The sequence below is a fragment of the Spermophilus citellus genome, assembly GCF_964194105.1.
Source record: "Spermophilus citellus genome assembly, chromosome: 4".
NCBI classification, from domain to species: Eukaryota; Metazoa; Chordata; class Mammalia; order Rodentia; family Sciuridae; genus Spermophilus; species Spermophilus citellus.
The window spans coordinates 105736197-105758918 of NC_138185.1; the positions used below are offsets into that span (position 1 = coordinate 105736197).

At 38.3% G+C, this 22722-nt stretch overlaps 2 protein-coding genes across 3 annotated transcripts in view; one reads left to right on the forward strand and one right to left on the reverse strand.

Moving 5' to 3' along the window:
* The window catches only part of PEAK1 (pseudopodium enriched atypical kinase 1), a 290178-nt gene extending 277633 nt beyond the window's left edge, over positions 1–12545 (reverse strand). For both annotated transcript variants that reach the window (XM_081292596.1, XM_081292595.1), the window contains exon 1: positions 12300–12545. The gene's annotated coding sequence lies outside the window, so the exon portion shown is untranslated. The remainder of the gene's footprint in view (positions 1–12299) is intronic.
* A 436-nt stretch (positions 12546–12981) lies between these two features.
* The window catches only part of HMG20A (high mobility group 20A), an 80591-nt gene continuing 70850 nt past the window's right edge, over positions 12982–22722 (forward strand). The window contains exon 1 of the mRNA XM_081290146.1: positions 12982–13279. The gene's annotated coding sequence lies outside the window, so the exon portion shown is untranslated. The remainder of the gene's footprint in view (positions 13280–22722) is intronic.

A 22722-nucleotide genomic window follows, 5' to 3' on the forward strand; every position in this document is an offset into this window, starting at 1 on the left:
TATTGTATGTATGGTTTATTTCTATGCTGCTGGTGGTGGGATTACATAGTCCTAAATGCTCATTCCACAAGCTGCATTTATATGGAAAGGAGTTTAGAGAAACAATTTAAATTTGCTCTTACACTGCAGAGAAAAAAAAAAAAATGTGATCAAACTACAGGTTTCTCCTCTTTCCCTTTCCTCAGTGTTAGAGTATTCGAACTTCCTCACTGAATCTGGAAACCAATGGATCTTTCAATTTCAGAATCAATGGTTGAATTGGGCTGGGGCTGTAGCTCAGCAGCAAAGCGCTTGCCTAGCATGCCTGAGGCACTGGGTATGATCCTCAGCATCACATAAAAATAAACAAAATAAAGCCATTCTGTCCATCTACACTTACAAAAAAAAATAAAAAATAAAAAAGGAATCAACGGTTGAATTAATATCTGGTAATTTACTTGGAATATTTAATTGTGAGATTTAGCACTACATATGTGGTAAGTCCCCAAAAGGCAAATGATAAAATACAGTCTAGGGATACTGAAGAAAAAATAATTTTTCGAGTCAAGGAAAAAAGTGAAATTAGGAAAATACTTTCTACTGCTTCTTCAATACTTTAAATCTTCACACAAATTCCCACAATTACACCTACTGCATATCCAAATGAAGTCCAAAAATACTGTTACACACCTGTGAACAAGGCAGTTTTCACCATCTGAAATATTCAATTCACTATTTCAAGCTATTTAAGAATTATATCATGACCTCTTCCCTTATAATATGAAAAGTAACCAACTCTACTTTGAAAATTAAGAGGGGAGTCCTAACTGAACAATGTAAATAAAGTACTCCTGTCGAAAATGTAAATAATACTAGAAAACCATAAATTTTCACTTATTTTTAAATGTAATATTTCTACAATACTTTATATATCACACTGGGGAGTGATACTGGCCAAATTACATTGTTATATTGTGCACATGTACAAATATGCAAAAACAAATCCCATTATGTACAAGTATAATGCATCAATTTTAAAAATGTGAAAAGAAAACCCCACAATGCTTCAGGAGTCATTCTAAGCACTTCTCAAATATTATCTCATTAAAAATGCTGAGATAAGTACTTGCATTATCCCCATTTTACAGATAAGAAAACTGAGGTTAAAAGAAAGGCAATAATTTTCCCAACATTATACAGCTTGTAAGTGACAGATATGAGATTCAACCCCAGAAAATCTGGGTCCAAAAGCCATGCTCTTAACCACAATGCTATACTTACTCTCAGAAAGTAATATGCTCATGAGAGCTCTTAGTGAAACATTTAATAAAAATCTTCTAAAAACTGGCTGGGGGTGTAGTTCAGTGGTATAGTGCTTGCCTAGCATAAACAAGGCCATGAGTCCAATCTTTAGCACTTTAAGAAAGAAAGAAACAGAGAAGAGAGAAGAGAGAAATCTGCTAAAGAAATAAAAGGAAAAAAATGAAGATAAGATAGTCCCAATACATGATTTTTAAGTATTTTTAAGTATACTGGAATACTTCCTATCAGTGTTTTTTTTTTCTTGTTCACAAGGGATTTCTTTTCCTTTAATTAATATTCAACATATATAGTTCCTAGGAAATCAGAAACTGCAAAGGTACGAGTCTCTCAGGACTTTTAAATTAATTTAACAGTAGTATATGTTTATGTGCCTGGTATTCTAATTTTATCTTACAAACTATATAGTAGATGTAAGTATTACACCCATTTTACAAATGAGGAAACTGAAGCATAGTTTTAAAACTAACTTAAGGTCACACAGGTAGTAAATAGTTGAGCGGGGATTCAAATCCAGGCAGTTTGACCCTTGAAATTAGATTTTTTTTTAAGTTGTTAATGGACCTTTATTTTATTCATTTATTTTATTCATTTAGCAGTGCTGAGAATTGAACCCAGTGCCTCACACATGCAAAGCAAATGATCTACCACTAAGCCACAACCCCAAACCCTGAAATTAGAATTATTGACTACTCCTAGAGGGTAAGTTTATGAGCTACTCAAAAGTAGTATTATTTAGCTTAGCCTAAGACAGAGATGTTACCATACAGATGTATTTTATTTTGTCTTAACTAACTTAGACAACTAAAGTTTTTAGTATCTTATGCTTTCTTGAACAAGCAAAATAAATCTTCATGTCCTATTTTATAAGGGTCAAGTATCTTAAGTGATTCCTTCACTCAGCAAACATTTGAGTATCTACTGTGTGACAGAGACCTTGCTAACAAGACATAATCTTTGCACTCAACACAAAGACTTGTCTCATTCAGCATATAAATGCACAGGTTTCTCACAACTAATAAATTCAACACACTGGGACATAAGCATGGATAACAGCTTTGCCAACCATTCAGTGGTAGAACTGAAAAATTGAATACTGTGATTATCTGACCCCTATCCTACAAAGTAGATAAACCCCTTATTTTTCTTACAGTTTCTGAAGAGTATCTGACACCTAAGTAATTACTAGATAGATGTTATTTGCCTGCCTCATGCTATAGTACCTCTTAGAAGCTGGCAAAGAAAGCCTACCCATTTTTAGTACAAAGGAATTGAAATCTAAATGTTTTACTAAAACCTAGGTTTACTAGGTTACATGTTTAAATTACTTTAAAATTTTTAAAATTATATTTGGGGTTGAACGTTAATAACTAAATGATAAATGTAATGTCTGAAAGGTATACTGTAAAAGAAGTAAATTTTTAATTAAAAAAAATAAGTACAAAAATTCATAGACAATGGGTGGTAAGGTCACTACTACTAGATATTACCTGGCAACATCTGATTGTATCCTGTCTTAAATCAAATCCTATTGGTTGTGAAAAGGTGGCAGAAAACCAAAAGGTAAAATGTCAAGTACAACAGAAACATACTATTTAGTTCACCAAGTAGCCTAATTAATAAACAGGCATAATTATCAACCCAAGACCTTAAAATAGAAGGGGTAAGAAGAGAAGCAAAGCCAAAGTATGGAGGAACTTTCCTGGTTGGTAATTACCAGTGTGTACATGAAACTCCCACATGTTTCTTGGCTGACATATGCATTTGTCAGTGTTTAAATTTTGCTGGCACATGGCTGAGCTCATCTTTTTTTCTAAATTCTTTAGTTGTCAACAGACCTTTATTTTATTCATTCATTTATATGTGCTGCTGAGAATCAAACCCAGTGCCTCACACATGCTAAGCAAGTGCTGTACTACTGAGCAACAAGCCCAGCCCCTGAGCTCATCATTTCTTATGTCTGTGTCTTCTAGCAAGCTTCACTAGTACTTTATAGTTGTATCATTATCTGGTATTTTCTCTTCTACCACTATTCTTTTTAACTCTATAATTTGCCCATGCTAGATTTTAAATTTGTAGAGGAAAGGAGCAAATATAGCTTAATATCTTGCAAATAATAAGCATTGAATAAGTATTGATTAATGATGAATATGAAACCCACCCTACAACTCTCCAGTTTTTATCACTATGCACAACTGCTCTTCATCTCTCTGACTAGAATGACCCATGGGTCAGTTCTCTCCCACCCCGCCCGCCACCCTCGGACCGGGGATTGAAACTAAGAGTGCTTTACCACCGAGTCATATCCCCAGCCCTTTTTATTTTATTTTAAGACAGGGTCTCCCTAAGTTGCTTAGGCCCTCACTCAGTTACTGAGGCTGGCCTTTGGGATCCTCCTGCCTCAACCTCCTGAGTTGCTGGGATTATAAGCGTGCCCATGGTCAGTTCTTAAATCTTTTCTCTTAGCTACACTCACCCTCAGGTAACATGTACACTGACAACTCCCAAAAGTATCCAGCCTAGACCATTCTCTCTATGTGCATTTATTCAACTGCTGATTTGACATCTCTATAGCTTGTCTATTAGGTATCTCAAAACTTAATCACTCTGGAACAGAACTCTTGAATTCTCTCAGAAAACTGCTCTATCCTGAACCAATGTCAACTCCATCTTTCCAGTTGCTTAAACCAACAAAAAAAAAAAAAAAAAAAAAGAAGAAGAAGAAGTCATGAGGTAATCCTGAACTCCTATCTTTTAATATTCATATCAATCTATCAGCAAACCTACCTGGATCAAAACATACCTAGTTAGAGTCAGAGATATCACCATGAATTCATGTTTATTTTCATATACAGAAATAAATAGATGTATTCTGTGTGTACATGCATGTATGTGTGTGTATAATTTGTTGTTGTTTTTCTCTGTAGCTCTGTTCACTGAGAAAGCCTAGAAGCAGTGATACTGCAGTAGCAATGACCATACTTAGCATCATAAAGTAGCTTCAAAATATCATTCTCCCAATAAAAAGAATCAGGGCTCCTTGAAGAAATAAATAATTCTAGGACTGGGGAAAGAACAACAGATGAGCTGAAGAATCTAGCAGTGCCAGAGAGTAAAGAAGTATGTACCTACCTAAATAAAGAATAAGAGCATATCAAAAGAACACAGAAGTCAACCTAAGAGCTTCCATTGGCCAAAGTCAAAGTAAATTTGGCAACAAATAAATAATGATAGCTAGGTGGAGTGGCGCACACTTATAATCCCAATAACTCAGCAGACTGAAGCAGGAGCTTCACAAGTTCAAAGCTAGCCTCAAATTTAGTGAGACCTTAAGCAACGTGGTGAGACCCTATCCCAAAAAACATAAAAAAGACTGGGAATGTGACTTAGTGGTTAAGTGCCCTTGGGTTAAATCCCTGGTACCAAATAATAAATAATGTATAAATTTATAACCCTAAGAACAAAACAAGTACCCATGAATTTGAACTGACAGAAATGACTAGACACATAAAGAACAAACCTTCCTTACAGAAGAATTCCAATTAATAAATTTAGAATGAATAAGAGAAATTTTAAAAATAAGTTTAAAATACCATAGCAATAACTACTGCAAGCAAGATATACTGATGAATGCTACAATTAGTGGGCAGAAATAGGACACTGGCAAAAGTCTCAAGTATCTCTCCCCAAACATCTACCAGCTACTGTGGAAGTTTTAATATATGTCCACAAATTCTTTGATACTCCTCCCTCTAGGAAATAAAGTTTAATGCCCCTCCCCTTGAATGTAGGCTGGACTTGGTAAATTGCTTCTCATGACCAGAGTATGTAAAGGAAAAATAGTAATTTTTACAGAGGAGAAACTACTTTAACAAAGTGCTGATGTTATTTGATAGCATGTGCCTCTCATATGATGTGATAAGAAGTGCATTGCACCTCTGTCGTCGTCTTCCCCAAAATCTATAACCCTGGTGTAATGAGAAAGCATCAGACAAACCTAAATTGAAGAATATCTGCAAAATACCTAATCATACTCTAAAAAAAAAAAAACCAGACCCGCCAAACATAATAGCACATGCCTCGAATCCCAGAGACTTTGGGAGGACGAAGCAGGAGGACTGCAAATTCCAGGACAGACATGACAATTTAGCAAGATCCTCTTTCAAAATTAAAAAAAAAGAAAAGAAAAGAAAAAGGCCAGTAATGTGGCTCGTCATAGAATACCTCTGGATTCGATCTCTATTACAAAAAAAAAAAAAAATGGAGGAGGGGGAGAAGGAGGGAGAGAGGAAGAGAAGGAAGGGGAGGAAGAGGAAGAAAAAGGAAGAAGAGAAAGAAAGAGGAGGAGGATAAGAAAGAATGAAAAAAGAGGGAGAAGAGGAAGAGGAGGAGAAGTAGGAGGAGGGCAACAGTGGTGGCATCACACTGAAAGAGAAAAGATATCCTGGTTTAGGTAATGGAATGGGAAAGGGACAGGAGTAAAAAAAAAAACTAGTGAAATACAATTAAAAAGTCCAAAATTTGCTTGAAGAATTGTTCTTAGCATAATAAATTTGCTGTGATTACAGATGTCAACATTAAAGGAAACAGGGATTCAATCTCTATTAAAAAAACAAAATGGAGGAGGGGGAGGGTGAAAGGTATATGGCTGTAGTTCCTGAGAGCAATTTTGCCTCCCCAATGTCTGGATATAGTTCTAACTGTCACAACTGGGGAGATGACACTGGCATCTAGAAAAGAATCCAGGAATGCTGCTTAACTCCTATAATACACGGACAAGCCCCAAAACAAAGGATTATCTGATCCAAAATTTCAATAGTGCTGAGGCTGAGAAACACTGATATAGGTATTATGGATTGAACCTAGGATTTCGTGTGCCAGACAAGTGCTCTTCCACTTAGGCGCTGCCACACCACTGCTTTTTTTTGAAACAGGGTTCTCACTAAGCAACACAGACTAGTCTCAAACTTGTAATCCTTATGCCTCAGCCTCCCAAGTAACCAGAATTGTACACATATGCCACTGTGCCCAGCTCAAAAACAAAGTTTTTAAAAGCATAAATCTAATCATCTTGTTCCTCTGCTCAAAACCCTGTAATGGTTCCCATCTCACAAAGTAAAAACTCGAGTCCTTGCAATGGCCAATAGGCACTATGCAATTTGGATCCCGTTATTTTTCAGACCTTATCTTGTTCTACTCTTCTCCTATTCATACCAGTCCAGGCACACTGACCTCCTAAAACTGGGGATGCAGTGAGCATGCTTTTGCTTCAGGGCCTATGCAAAAGGTTGCTTCTATGTAGTGTGATCCCTTACCTCCTTCAAGTTTTTGCTCTCTTCAAGTCCTTCCCAGACATCATCCTTATAAATACACATACTCCTTGGCATTCCTGTCCCCCTTTGCTTGCTTCATTTTACTCTACAGCACTATCACCTTCTCATATCCTATAAGAGTAGCATATGTTTGTCTCTTTGGTTCACTATTGTAACCTCTGAAAGTAGAACAACACCTGGCACATAGTTGATATTCAACAAACATTTGTTAAATTGCTATACCTCGGAAATTATAAATTATATGTATCATTCTACTACTTGTCATTATTACTATATTTCTATTTTATCTTACTTGAGAAGGCTATGATTTGGAGAAAAAAGATAGGCTTTGGATCCTGGTTTCATCACTTGATTGTGTGTGTGTGTGTGTGTGTGTGTGTGTGTGTGTGTGTGTATGATGTTATTTAACCTCTCTAATCCACAGTTTCTCCATCTAAAAGGGAATGACAAAGGGGAGAATTTAAGGATAACAGTACACTGCAAAGTTAGCATTAGGATTAGAAATAAGGTATTCAAGGGTATAATATATAACAGGTACTCCATAAGTAGGAGCTATTATTATTATCCCTCCTCACTAGCTCTTCAGTTTACCTCCAGTCTTTCATATCCTTCATTTTCTTCCAATCAGATCACCTTTTCTAGCTATTCTGCTCATGACCCAATTGGATTCCAGTTCTTTCATTAGAGTCAGAATCCTAAATATTATTAATTCTCCCTCAGGTATCTCTACCAAACAGACATCTGCAAAGCACTGTATACCAGCCTGGGGTCTGGAATTGACCACCAAGGTTTGAAACCCAGAGATTCAATTCACAAACAAGGACGGTAACAATATAGAATTCTTGTTAGTATTAAATAGCTTCTTTAGATATACTTAGGTAACTAACCACTGCTAGAGAAAGTCAAACCACCATGCAAATTGCTATCACTACAAATACAAGGTCTAAAACCTCAAATAGTTCTTCAAAGCTTCTTCAGTTTTCTAGTCATGTGTCTATCTGCCTCTCCACTCCCCACCCCAAACTCACTGCTTCCTGAAAAGTAAGACTACCTCCCACTCAAGGTCAATTTCTCTACCCATGCCCTAGATCTCATCCCCTCCTACTGCTTCCAAATCACTGCCATCAATCACTACCCACCCCTCATCACTCACTCACACACACACATATATATACATATATCATTCTCATTCATTTTCTCCCAGGTGTGCATTGTCTCTCTCTTGCTCTCTTCCTCCCTCCTTTCTTCAATTTCTCCTCTCCTTTGGTTCCTTGCAGCCATGTGCAAGCATGCCCAAGATGCTCTTACTTTAAATTTAAAAAGAAATAAAATGAATAAATCAAACTTCCCTAAAGCCCCCGCATCTCCCTCTCTCCTTACACTTCCCTTTGGAGTCCTTTGTTGAAAACACTGTATCCCTCTCAATTAGCTACACTTTTAGCTGTCATTCACTCTTCAACCTCCTCAATGCCATTACAATGTAGCTAACTGCTCCAGCTGAAGTTACATTAAGACATCTTAATCTCCAAGTCTTAGAGACTTTATTCAGTCTTTATCTTACTTGTCCTTTTCAGAGGAGGATAGAGTGTTGACCAGTCTTAGTCCTTGAAATATTCTCCTCCCTCAGCTTCTGACAAATCCCTGTTTCCTTTTTTCATCTTTGGTCTGTCTGGTATAGATGGTTGGCTTCTTTTCAGTTGCTGGTCCCATCTACCTAGCAGTTCACAACATAATTGTGGGAATCTTCTGAAATCTTCTCTTTCTCAATTCTATAATCTGATTAATCATCCTATCTCATTGATAATACTTCCTGAATCTCTCATCTATACCCCCACCCCCGACACACATCCCTCATCATCTCTCAGCTTTCTAACTGGTCTTCTAGTTTTGCCCCTCTCTAATCTAGCTTTCACTTCTATGCCAAAATGACAAGTGTAAAACACAAATCTCATTGTTTCACAGCATGACTTCTTTTTTTTTTTTTAAGAGAGAGTGAGAGAGGGAGAGAGCGCGAGAGAGAGAATTTTTTTAAAATATTTATTTTTTAGTTCTCAGAGGACACAACATCTTTGTTTGTATGTGGTGCTGAGGATCGAACCCAGGCCGCACACATGCCAGGCGAGCGTGCTACCGCTTGAGCCACATCCCCAGCCCCAGCATGACTTTTCTTTTTCTTCTTCCTTTTCTTTCTTTCTTTCTTTTTTTTTTTTTTTTAACTAAATCCTCAGAGCCTTCAAGGTAAAGTTAAAATACTCAAACCTGATTCCCAAACAGTGATTTGGCATATTACTTCATTTGCCTCATTCTAAAGGTGTACTTTTCACATGAATACATGAATATAGCTAATACAAACTGAAATGTGTTGTAAGTATAAAATACAAACCAGATTCTGAAGATGTAGTATGAAAAAGGGAATGCCAAATATGTCTTTATCACTGTTCCATTTTGATTATATGTTGAAATTACAATGTTTTGATATATCAAGTTAAATTATATTGTAAAAATTCATTTTAATTTTATCTTTTAAAATATGGTTACTAGGGGCGGGGTTGTGGCTCAGTGGTACAGCACTTGCCTAGCATGCATGAGGCACTGGGTTCGATCCCCGGCACCACATAAAAATAAAAACAAATAAAATAAAGGTATTGTGTCCATCTAAAACTAAAATAATAATAATAATAAAATATGATTACTAGAAATTTTAAGATTATACATGTGACATATTTGTGGCTTGTATTTCAAAAATGACAACACTGGTGTACAATGTACTTTCCCTCTTTCTGAAGCTAATTAATTTATACATTATTCAAGATCAGCTCAGATAACTCTCTAAATTTCAGGACATCCCCTGGCCACCAAGAATCCAAGTCTGTCAGCTACTCTCCTCCATGCTTCTAATCGTGAGAACCTATATAAAACACACCAAAATGTAATTATTGGTTATCAGCTATCTTTTCCTCCCAAACTCTAAGCTCCTTGCAAATGAAATAAATAAATAAATAAATAAATAACACTGTATGGATATTCGGTTTCTATCACCATGCCTTGAACTTAAAAGGCACTCAAACATTTGTCAGAAAATGAGAACTACATATTCCTAACCTGGGAGTTAACAGAATTTCTAGTTCTCCAAGGAAAACCAACCAGCAGGGAAGGAATCTAAAACCTACCAGGAGATCTAGTAATAAAAGGACTGGGGCATGGGGTGTAAGAAGTAGGAATCCTACTAAAGAAATCAGCAAATGACAAAGCTCATCACACACACCTGCCTCTTAACAGTGAAACTAAGAATTTGCAACAGTGATATAGAGCCTTGAACCCACAGTCAGCATGCCAGGAGCCACAGTTTGATTCCTAAATTGTTTAGCAACCCATCCAACAAAAAACTATGATTTGGCAGGTTTCAACACAAACAGCTAGAGCCCAACACCTGTTCCATTTAAACAGCACATCATTACAGTTAAAAACAACAAATCTCTCTCATGAAGCAAATGCTAATCTCATGATGCTTCACCATGGAGCAATTTAGAAGAGTTATATTATATGAAATGTGCCAAAGCATGAATTTATGGCTGATGCTTATTTGGCAAATATGGTTGGCACTGCTAGATGTTGAAAAGCATGTATGCAAATAAGCAAATAAAAGTTTTTAAGCTCTTAGACTTAAATATTTACATTACCATAAATGTACAAAGATAAATGTTTATATGACTACACATATAATGCATTTCAGGAACACACTTTTTAATGTGATTGTTAGGAAACAGTTATGAAGTGGTATTATTTCTTTATGGGCCTCAGGCTAGGCTCTTAAAAATGAATTCTGACAGAATGTTAATGGGGTACAAACATCATCCTGGAAATTTCTCTGCACTATCACTGGGCAAAATAGTAATAGTATCATAATAGTTCAAAGCAATCTTATCTTTTCCTTTCACCAAAACACTTCTCTTCCAACCCTGGAAACCAGCCAAACATAAATGTCAGCCCCTAAATGGGGAGTTGGGAGGAGGAAGACCATGCATCAAAAAGCTTTAAAGAAAATAATCTGACATTTCTCCCCCACCATTTTATAGTCATGTTAATCTCCAAAACAAAGACATGATAAAATATTTTCTCCTCTTCCCCTTTGACATCCATGGGAAGGGGATGTTTGTTTTTTCACATAGTTTGTGAATTGGTCATAGCCAAAACTAACTAGCAATGGTATGAGTTCTCTTTCCATTATTAACTGTTAATCTCTGTGCTGAAGCTATTAACTTCCATCTTTGAAGCCAAAAGAAAATGTACCATACCTGCCGTTATAGTTTACTAAATGAGCCACCAAAGAGAAGAATTGCCAAGCACTCTGGTAAGTAATTAGGGTAGTCAGTGAAGTGAGCAATCTAGAAATGCACTGAGATTAAAGTAGAAGCCATCATGAAATGAGTATCCAAGATTGCTCTTGGAAAGTTTTACCCTTGTGGATAATTGACATTTTTTTCACTTTCGCACTGCAGAGAGCTATACCTATTACTACATCACTTCGTTTATGGGGGGGGGGGGGAAGAATGCTGTGGCTGAACAAAAATCTGTAGGTAGGCCCCAAAACAGAATCCTCAAAGCAATACCAATTCAGGTGAAAAGCTGTTCACGTACATAACCCAACGACCTAAAAATAGACTTTTATGTAAGCCTCCGAGTATTTAATTCAACATATAATCTTGCCACATTCAATAAAGGCAGAAGAAAAATCTATTCAGTTTTCTATAGTAAGGCCAATAAAGATGAAATCATAGTTTTCCTCTAACTCATCACTATCCTTTCAACGCCAGTCTTCCAATAACTCCATTCCACAGCTCTGCTTCCTAAACTTGGTTCTCCCAAAACAAGGATTGCAGAAGTAACATTTAAAGGGAGGGAGCCTCTCTCTCCTGTTGCTGTCAGCAGTCTTTAGTCAAAGGAGGCAAAGAAGGAAAAAACAAAATCAAGCACTCGGACCGATGGTGCACAGAATAGGGAAAGGGAAACGGGATGGACGCGGTTCAGACAGCAAGTCCTCTTTGAAGGAGAAAAGTTGCATGAACCAATGAGTCGAAGGGCAAAGAAGAAACAAACTGACCAACCGAACCACTGAACCCTCTCTCAGCAAGCCTTCATGAAAGGGGCTCACCAGCTACAGCGTGAAGTGAGCAGACAGAAAGCCACCAGGTCCTGACGCTGCTGGCGAGGCTAAGCCGGATCCTCCCGGGTTTGGGAGCGGGATGATGGTGTAGACTTCGCAGGAGCTAGAGAAGCTCTTCCTGCTCCAGCCTCACCGAATCCAGCTCCTCCAGGCTTCACTTTCCCGGCAGCTTCCCAGCCGCGCCCGGGGGCGTCCGTCACCAGGTCCCAACTTTCCCTCCTCTGGGGGGCGCCGCGCTACCGGGGCCGCAGCCGCCACAGCTAAGGGAGGGGGCTGGGACGGCGGGGGGCGCGAGGGGACGCGCGGCGCCGGCGGGGCGCGGGGGTGGCCGGGTCTTGAGAGCCCGCGCCCGGCAGGACGCACCGGCCTCCGGAGCCCCCACGGCGCCGCCCTCCCTGAATTCCCCCAGATCAGCACCCTCACCCCGCAGCGACCCCGACCCCACCAACCCGAGCGTGAGGAGAAGGAAACCAAGGGGACGCGGGCAGCCCTGCCCCCGTTACCTGAGGGTCGCACACGCCGCTGCGGTGACCACCATTGCCGCCTGTCCCGTCCCCTTCCTGGTGATCGCGACCGTCGCCTCCGAGCAACTGACACTGACTAACAACAACTAACTAACTACTCGCCGCCGCCGAGTCCACCGCGCGCTCCCGGCCGCTTGCCGCCCGACCAGCCCACCAGCCTGCCCGCTCCTCCCAGCCCCGCGCGCCACCCCGCCGCGCGCACCCTTGCCGCGGCGCTCCTCAAGGAGCGAGCACGCGCACGCGCACGCGCACGCGGGTCCAACTCGCTCCCAATTCTCTCCTCAGTCTCGTGGGAGGAGTCGCCTCGAGGCCCTGCCCCTCTGCGTTCCAACCTCCCAGGACGAGACGAACCGGGCGCCTGATTGGCTGAGGAAGGTGTGGCCAAAGAAAGGAGGCAGGACGACTGGGACCTTGAGACGCGTGACAGGAAATTTGGGTTCAATTAAATGGTAAAGAAAAAGGGCAACGAAGTTTTAACCCATTGGGGTGTCGGATCCCCCTAGCTCACCAAGTCGTCTAATAGAGACTATGTGATTTCAAGGACTCCAGTACACAGTAATTACCAGTTTAATGCCCACTACCTATTAATAAAAAAACTTCATTTCCCATGAAGCTCCGCGAGTCTCACCTTACGTAATTACGTAGGCTTTCGCCGCACTGGGACAAAATAATCCCTTCATTTTTCTGAAGGTATCAGGAATAATATTTCACTTTTCTCCTTACCGGAGCAATTTTAAGTGTTACCACGTTAGGAGACGTTACCTATAAGGCGGTTTTTAAGCGATTAGGTAAAGAGAAATAAAGGATGACAAAATAAAGTGCTGCGGAGGAATTTCTGTCAAGCTGTGAAACGACGGAGTGCGAAGAGTGAAGGCGATTGAGAGGGGCTGAGGGAATTGTCCTCTGTGCAAGGGACTTTCATTAGGCCCCAGGCCCCTGCCTGCCCCTATCATCAGCAGGTCAGTAAGCAAGGCGAGCTTGGGGGTGGCCACAGTCGAGATGTCCTTCGCCCCTTGACGATCATCCCGCTTTTGCTGCTGTTATTGGTTTGTCTTGTTTTGAGGTTAACAGAATGGGGGCGCCTTACTTCCGGTTGGGGGAGGGGAGGAATGCTGTCATGGGGGAGGGGGAACATAACACTTCCTGTGAGAGTAGGATGGTGGTTTAGGGGTGTCCAACCCACTTCCCGTGCTGGTGAGGGCCTGGAAAGGTGGTGCTTGGTATTATTTGCAGAGATGTTATTTTAGAGCTTTGGGATTGTGTGTTATGTCAAAGTTAGATTATGACACCAAGTTGTGCTGATCATCAGCCTCCAGGCAGAATTTTTATGTTTGGTTTCCACTTGTAAGATGGAAAATTACCTTCCTAACAAGTTTCTTCAAAGAATTCGAAACCCCTTGTTAAAATTCTGTTACCCGATGGACATACGCTTTTGTGTGACTCATGCATTGCCCACCCCTGCTTCCCTACTCAAGTTCAACCTTGACTGAGTGAGATACAGTGTTCTCTGCCATAACCATGCAACAGAAACTCCGTATATATTCCTTGAAGGAGGTTTACCAAAGAACTGAATATCTCACAGTATGGGACATTTTCATTTTAGCAGGGGGGAAGTATACTGAAGTACTCAAATTTGATGTTACTTAAATTGACATAATTGGTATCTTTCGTTCTTAGACCTGTTGATTTGGGGCTACAGGTTTTGCCCTGTGCCTGGGAACAACTTCCTCAGCCTTAAAAATTCTTTGAGCCAGTGTGATGACTCTCCTGAAATCCCAAGGACTCAGGAAACTGAGGCAAAAGGATCACAAGTTCAAAGCCAGCCTCAACAACTTAGTGAGGCCCTGAACAACTTGGTGAGACCCTGTCTCCAAATAAAATATTAAAAGGACTGGGGATGTGGCTCAGTGTCTAAGTGTCCCTGGGTTCAATCCCCAGTACAAAAAAAAAAAAAAATGTAGTTTTAATGTAGCTGCTGTGAAAGTTGTATTTTAATACAGTTTTCCCTTTGTAATTTAAAAAAAGTTGGCACTGATTTAAGAAATGATACCTATTCTTTGCAATTTTAAAGCATGTTGAAATGGTCATGACCTCAGCTTACATTTTAAGGAGAGAATGGCTCACAAAAGATAAAAGATGAATAATAAAAAACTATTTGCCTATATTCTCTATTGTGTATAATAAACTATATAGGAGGTGGTAATGAACACTCAACAATTTTGATTCCTTGACTTCTCTTGTCAAGTACCAATACTTGATGTATGTACTGGAAGGTACCAGTCTTTTTGGAGCTTGCTTTGTGAAATTACAGCACTTCTTTGGTATTTTAGGACATCTGTGAAGAAAACCTAGAACTGTAATGCCTTTCAAGATTTTTAAAAATAATAAGGCCAATGTGTTTTTTTTTTTCCTTTGGGATTGTTACACAGTAACCACAAATATTGCAATTATTTGAATTCTAGTTCTTTTAAAAAGTTATTTGGTTTGGAGTTGGTTAGGAAATGTTTTAAATTAAATGTGAAAATTAAAATATTTTAACCCACAGACTTTTTTTAAAGTCAGTTTGATAGGCTCAGAATACCAGGTATAGTAAGTAGCACACACCTTTAATCCCAGCTACTTGGGATGCTCTGAAAGGAAGATTACAAGTTTGAGACCAGCCTGATCAGTTTAGGCAGATGCCATCTCAAAGGGAAGTGGAGTGCTGGAGATGTAATAGCTTAGTGTTAGAACACCCTTGGGTTTAATCCCCGGTACCACAAAAAAATTAATTAAACAAAAAATAGTAAAGGATAGGGTTTTAGCTCATTGATTGAGCACTTGCTTAGCACAGGAGGCCCTGAGTTCAATTCCTATATATATGGCTTTGTTTTTTAAAAATAGATCTGAAAGGACTATTGTGGTGTTGTGGCTTAGTGGTAGAGCACTCACCTAGCACGCGTGAGGCACTGGGTTCGATCCTCAGCATCATGTAAAAATGAAATAAAGATATTGTGTGTCCACCTACCACTAAAAAATAAATATTTTTAAAAAATAGGTCTGAAGGGCTGGGGTGTGGCTCAATGATAGAGCGCTAGTCCTGCATGTGTGAGGCACTGGGTTCAATCCTCAGCACCACATAAAGATAAATAAATAAAGGCAATGTGTCCATATAATTTAAAATTTTTAAAAAAAAATACATCTGAGGCCCTAAAATCAAGTATCTTTTGAAAGACCACACAATTGCTGCAGTGATTGAAAAGGCAAGGCAAAATAAAGTCTGTTATTACTAAAAGATGGTTAGAGGTGTGTAGACTGCCCCTAGTATGTATTGATTCATTAGAAATTATTCACTGTCTTCTATATTAGTGTAATATAGAAGAAAACATAGTCACCCTGACAAATTAAACTATAATAATCAGAATTGTTGAAGTGTGGAAAGATTGTAGAACTAAATGAAAAAGAGAAAATGATGTTAAAATATTGATTGAGATGCTCTAGTACTGCCTTTTGGAAATGTCTTTAGAAAGCAAAGGAGTTTATTAAATTGGTTCTCATGATTTTCCATGGAAGAAATGCAGTAGAATAGAAAAAAGAAAAATTGCTGCAGCTGAAAGACTTGAGTGGCTTGAAGTACTAAATGTTAAGAAGAAAGCAATATATAAAGTACATATCTGGAAGAAGATGTTTTGTGATAAGTGACAGTTACTCATGGGTTCTTCAAAGAAGAAATATTAGAAAAGCTTGTGAAAAATAGGGAAAGTCTATGGAACCCACATGTATTCTTTTTACAAAGGTGTTTCTGTGAAGAGGCTTGCTGTCTTCCAAAGGTGTGTTGTTGTTTCTTACTGTCCTTTGCAGCATTTTCATTGCACCTTCCCTTAGAAACATAGTGTCAAATCAGAGAAATAAAGATTTTTGTAAGTATACTCTGTTATTTCTTTGAGTTAATGAATTAGAGATTTTCATTCTGTGACTTCTCATCTATAATAAAGAAATTATTGATATTTTTTAGGGCACTTAGATTAGATAACCATTGTCTTTTCCAAAAGCAGTCATTGGATACACTGTTGAGAGCAGTTAGAAGTCTTAAACTCTAGATTCCATCTCACTGAAATTTGATTATCTGCAGAGAACTTATACATAATACAAAAGTGTCTTCTCATTGTTCTGTCTGCCTACTCTGTAAAATCACACTAGTATTTTACATCTTACTGCTTTCTCACTTGATGTTTTGGTAACAATTAGTTTTTTGTTTGGGCCATGGAGTTGAGAGAGTTAAAGGGAGTATCTTAACAATCTTAATGTTTCTCCCTACCCCCACCCCTGTGCCACACTAGGAATTGAACCCAGAGGCATTTTACCACTCTGCTACAACCCCAGCTCTTTTTATTTTTTATTTCAGCCAGGGTCTTGCTAAGTTTGCCCTCAAACTTATATTCCTCCTCCCTCGGGTGTGCACCACCTCACTCAGCATTAAATGGTTTTTAAACTTATTGCTCTGCCCCCTTTATTTCAAGGATTTCAAGGGTATGCAAATGAGAATTCCCATCCATGACTTTTCATTATTTCAACAAAAATTGAGTGCCTACTGTGTGCCAGTCACTGTTACTGGGACTCAAATACAATTTTACAGACAAATATCCATATTCTTTTGGAGTTTGTTTCCTGGTAGTTTACAAGTCAAAACTAGAATTTTGTTCCCTCACTATTCCTAAATGAGATCTATTTTGAAATCATTGTTCATCTTGGATCAAGATGCCACTGTTACAGCTCAGTGGTAGAACGCTTGCGTAGCGCGTTTGAGGCCCTGGGTTTGTTTCTCAGCATCGCATATAAATAAATAAAATAAAGGCCCATTGACAACTGGAAAAATAATAAAAGGAAAAAAGAATTTTAAAAAACTGCAGCCGTGGTCTAGCATGGTGGTGCACACCTGTAATCCCAGCAGCTCAGGAGCTTGAGGCAGGAGGATCATAAGTTCAAAGCCAGCCTCAGGAAAAGCAAGGCACTAAGCAACTCAGTGAGACCCTGTCTCTAAATAAAATACAAAATAGGGCTGGGGATGTGGCTCAGTGGTCGAGTGCCCCTGAATTCAATCCCTGGTACCCAAAAGAAAAAAGTGCATCTATGAATTTGATTTTTGATCTCAGTCTCTAAGTCATTTTAAACCTAGCTTGGAATATTTCAGCCCAATTTTTCTCCAGACCATATAAACTCCTGGGTTAAGGATTCAGCCCTTTCATTGACACATGCATCATGATTCTAGTTTCCCTTGTACTATATAAACAAGTAAGAGTGAACAGTGGGGAAAATAGGGAATCGGGCAGGCCTAGATTCAAAACTGGTTTTTACATTTTACTAGCGTGGTAACTTTAAGCAATTTACTTAATCTCCCTGGGCCTCAGTTTACCTAAATTTAAATGGGGGGAGGGTGGTAAAACAAAAATATGTAAATCACCTGGTTCAATTCAAATGCTAGGAAGTTAATAAATGCTATTATTTTACCCTTACTCTTACTTTGGCTATTCTGGCTATTGGGATTTGCCCACTTTTCTGATGGTTTTTTGGGGGGTGTTTTTGTTTGTTTGTTTTCCTCCTCCTTTTGCAGTATTGGGGATTAAATCTGGGGCCTTGAGCATGCTAGGTAAGCACTTTTACCACTGAGCTACCTCCCCAGGCCCTTCCCCCATGTCATTGAAGCCTTATTTATTCCAAAAACATGAAATACATTGTTAGGCTCATTGAGAGTCTGGATTCTCCTTCTATCAGCTCTGGGTTCTCCTTCTATCAGCATGTTCACCTAGTTGTCAAGATTTTGTTTGTTTCCTGTGGGAAGAAGAAAGCATTAATTTCCAATGATTAGTTTAGAAAATATACATAATAGAAAAGTTTCAAGAAAAAAGCCATCACTAAAATAATTTGAATTGTTACAGGAAGACTTTCAACTCATTTTCTTAAATACAAGCCCTTTTATACTATGACCATATCTTTATTTACCCTCTAAACATTGCAAATTGGATGATCTCTGAAAAAAAAAAAAAAAAACAATGCTGTACTATACCCAGTCTGTCTGTCTATCTTTGCTCGTATTATCCTCTGCCTGAAATACTTCTTTTTCTGGAAATCCCCATCTATCAAAATGCCACATTTGAAGCTCTTTCTCAAGTACCACCTTCAAGAAATATTTTCCGATATTGGGCCTCTTTCCACTCTGACAAATCTCATATTCCATCCTTCAATCCTCTAGAGCATTTTGTACCTTTCTTACTGTATTTAATATCCAGTGCTCCTGTTGTTTATTTTTGTTGTTGTTATTATTATATGTAGATATTATTTCTTCCCATATAAGTTGCAGACTATCTTATTATTCTCTGGATCTACTGTCACTCCTGGCACAATTCCATTCACAACATAGGCATTCAGCAAATATTTGTGGAGTTGAACTCGCACTTGGGATGATGAAGCTAATAAAGAACTTACGTCCACCACATTTATGTTCAGGATCAAGCACAATGGCCAGCCTAAAATAGACACTCAAATACCTGGAGAATGGAAGAGTGACCAAGTCCTCCTTTTCTCCTTTGTGAACATTCTAAGGTGTTAATGTTGGTATTCATCTATTCAACACCTGCTCTGTGATCAGAACTATGACAGCTGATCCTTGTCTTCAGTTTATTTGAAATAAGAGTTTTAACTAACATGTAAACTTTGAAGAGTCAGATGTTTGACTAAGGGTGGGATGGGGAGATCGGTACGGAGTTGTTTGTATTCTGAGAGACATCCCCAACTATCTACCTCAGAAATCAAATAAATTTTTTCTTATTTATTTATTTTGTTGTTGTTGTTGTTGTAGATGGACACAATACCTTTATTTTATTTATTTATGTGGTGCTGAGGATCAAACCTAGTGCCTCACACATGCCAGACGAGCATTATAACACTGAGCCACAACCCTAGCCCCCCCAAATAGATTTTTTTTTAAAGAGAGAGTGAGAGAGAAGTGAGAGAGAGAGAGAATTTTTAATATTTATTTTTTAGTTCTCGGTTGGTAGTTGGTATGTGGTGCTGAGGATCGAACCCGGGCCACACGCACGCCAGGCGAGCGCGCTACCGCTTGAGCCACATCCCCAGCCCCCCAAATAGATTTTGATATCAAGTAATTGGATATCTGTATTTTCATTCCTAGTTATATATCTAAGAGAATTGAACATGTTCACAACAAAAACCTGTATGCATATGTTTGTAGCAGCATTTTTCAGAATAGGCAAAGAAAATTCAAACTCACATATCCATCAGTTGATGAATGAATAAACAAAAATAATATGGCTAGTCACTGGAATATTATTCAGTGATAAAAAGGAATAAAATAGTGATGATGCTATATTAACATGGATGAAGCTCAAAAACTTTACAGTGAAAGAAAATAGACACAATGAATTGCTTTATGTATCATCCCATTTATATGATATGTCTAGAATAAGCAGATCCATACAGGCACAGGGAGTGACTGCTAAGTGGATAGGAGGTTCCTTCCGGAGGTTAAAATTATTCTAGAATTACATAGCAGTGATGGTTGCACAAACTTGAATACTGGTATTCTAAAAACCCATGTACTATACACAGATATTAAATTTTTCTAAAAAACAGAGACTTTAATAGTGAAGAATTTTGGATGGGACTGGAAGGAAGCAGAGATGTGAAAGCAAGGGAGTGATAATTCTTTCTCATCTTCTAGAGGGAAGTAGAAATGGTTAAGTATAGGGCTAGAGGCATATTAAAGATGGATATGAAGATAGCTTACAACTATCCTTTGTCTTAAGGAAGCAGGCAGTAAGGTGAATGGTTAGACTATGAGGGTGTTAACACCACTGAACAAGGACATCTTCTGAACAAGGACATCTACCTATCCTTCCTCCCTCTCCTCCCTTCCTTTCTTCCTTCCGTGAGATCTCAGGATATTGCCCCACTCTGAACTCCCAATCCTCCTACCTCAGGCTCTTGTGTAAGTGGAATTAACTGGCTCGATTTCTTCTTCATTAGGTCAAGGATGTGGTATAAAGGCTGTTGAATTTCTGTATAAAGGTCAAGTGACTTCAGAGGGTGAAATTATCATAAAATATACTAGAGAAGATAGGAGAACAGAGATACTAGACAAAGATATTCTGATTCTAAAACCATACCCAGATGATTGAAATAGATAAATCTTAATGGAAAAGAACCAAGAGCAGTGATTTGGAAAAGTTAGCATAAATAAAATATTCATTTGAAGAAATACTTAAGTGCCTTTTATGTGCCAGGCACTATTAAATAAAACTATAACTCTTTTCCTTATTTGAATTATGTTCTTAGGATAGTCATGAGTAGGACTTTTGGTTCAAAGGTCTGGGCATGTTATAGTTCTCAATACTAAATATACCTATATAATATAAATATACCTATGAAATATAAATAAATATAATAAGTATAATAAGTATACCTATGTAATAATAAAAATACCTATTTTTTCCTAAAAGGTTGTTCGGATTTTTTATGACACCAACAACAATATGTTGTTTTCACCACAACTTTACAGCAACATTTCTTGAGTAACTGAATAGGCATAAAATCATTTTTAACTTTGGTACCTGTTTTTAACATGTGTTTCCATACAATAACCTGCATCTGTGGGAACATGAATGAATGCAAAGCCTTTATATTTGCTTCCCCCAACTAGAATGACTTTTCAAAATGTATAGATTTATGAAAACCTTAGAAATCAAACCATCCCCTAATTTTAATCTTCTCAGTGGTACTTTCCTTATTTTCTAAATGACATTCACATTTGAATCACATTTAACTGTAATTCCAATTCCCTTTTGGTTAGTAATATGCTAGGGGCTTCCATGTGTTATCTTTTTTTTTTTTCCTTCCAGTGCTGGGGATTGAACCCAGAGCTTCGTGCATGCCAGGCAAGCCCTCTACCTCTGAGCTACACCCACAGCCCCCCACATGTTATCTTAAATCTAATAATTTGGCATTTTGCATATAAGAAAATTGAAGCTTAGAGAAATTAAGTCACTTGCCCAAAGTTGCAAGTGAAATATTTGATATGCAGATCCTTTGAGGCCATTGATGACTCTCTTAATTTATGATCCTTCAGTATCACAACTAAATTTACTGAGGGATAATGGAAATTGGGAAAACAATATCTAGAATATAACTTGAACAAATAAACTCTAGACTTATCTACTTATATAATGGAGTATTTAACAGAGATGGTTCTTGGTTTTTCGTTTGTTTGGTTGGTTTTTAATATTTTTTAAGTTGTTGATCTTTATTTTATTTATTTGTTTATATGTGGTGCTGAGAATCAGACCCAGTGCCACACACATGCTAAACAAGTGCTCTACCATTGAGTCACAAACCCAGCCTGGTTCTTGGTTTTTATTGATTGATTTTATTTTCACTGGGAGGCTCTAGTGCATGGAGAGGAAGATCTTGGTAGAGTTAAGCCCACGTTTTTGAGGCTTTCTCTATTTTTCCCTGATAATCAGGTATACTGCCCCAAGGTCTATAATGAGAGCAAAGGGGAAAGAGGAAGGAAAGAAGTGGTGTAAAAGCAACTTTTGTTGAGTATAAAGAGTGATATTTCTCTTTTGTTTTGTTTTTGTTTTTGTTTTTGGTTACCAGGGATTGAACTCAGGGTCACTCAACCACTGAGCCACATCCTCAGCCCTATTTTGTATTTTTTTGATTTTTTTTTTTTAGTTGAAGGTGGACACAATATCTTTATTTTATTTTTATGTGTAGATCAAACCCAGTGCCTCACAGTTGCTAGACAAGCGCTCTACCACTGAGCTACAACCCCAGCCCTCTATTTTGTATTTTATTAGAGACAGGGTCTCACTGAGTTGCTTAGCACCTCGCCATTGCTGGGGCTGGCTTTGAACTTGCAATCCTCTTACCTCAACCTCCTGAACCGTGGGATTACAGGTGTGCACCCCTGCACCTGGCTAAGAGTGATATTTCTGACTGTAGAATGGGCAGATAAATGGCTTGGTACTAAGTGTCACAAAGTAATAAAATAGTAACTTCAGATCTAATATGATAACAATATGGTAGAGTATCATGCCACATAACATTTCAGTCGCTAAGGACTGCATTTACAATGGTACATACCATATAGCATATGAGTATAGTTGGTCTTACATCTATGTTCACGAAAGTACCCAGTATGATGTTTGTACAGCGACAAAACACCCGATGACACATTTCTCAGAATGGATCCTGTCATTCAGCAATGCACGTCTATATCACAAGCTAGATATTGAAAGCATATGGAATGTGATAGCAAGAGATTCCTTAATTCAAGTATTACCTTCTTCAAACACAAATTTAATATCAGAAATATGAAACAAAAGATATCATGTTCTAATTATGA